Raw genomic sequence first — 318 nt, 5'->3', positions numbered from 1 at the left:
GGATGACGTCTGGTGATCCCGGGAGAGACTGCAGAGACAATAAAAGGAGGGGGAGGTAAAGGATTGGCTTTGCTCCGATTTTGACGTGCTGTATCTTACGAGAAGGAATGTCACAAAATGAAATGAATCTTCAAAGATTCTTGCGTGGTACAGCAGTCGTTTGAGTCCGGTAACGGCGATGTTTCTAATCACGTTCCTTGCCAAGAAGGGGAGGAAGGGAGGAAGGATGATGGGGAGGGAAGGGGAGGAGGTTCTGGGAAGGGAGGAGAGGAGGAAGAAATGGATCTGGCAATCATGGAGATGTTCTTTTAAAAGTTT

The sequence above is a fragment of the Nannochloropsis gaditana genome (assembly GCF_000240725.1).
Source record: "Nannochloropsis gaditana CCMP526 unplaced genomic scaffold scaffold117, whole genome shotgun sequence".
NCBI lineage: Eukaryota > Eustigmatophyceae > Eustigmatales > Monodopsidaceae > Microchloropsis > Microchloropsis gaditana.
The sequence above is the reverse complement of the archived record's forward strand: the minus strand, read 5'-3'. Positions refer to the sequence as shown.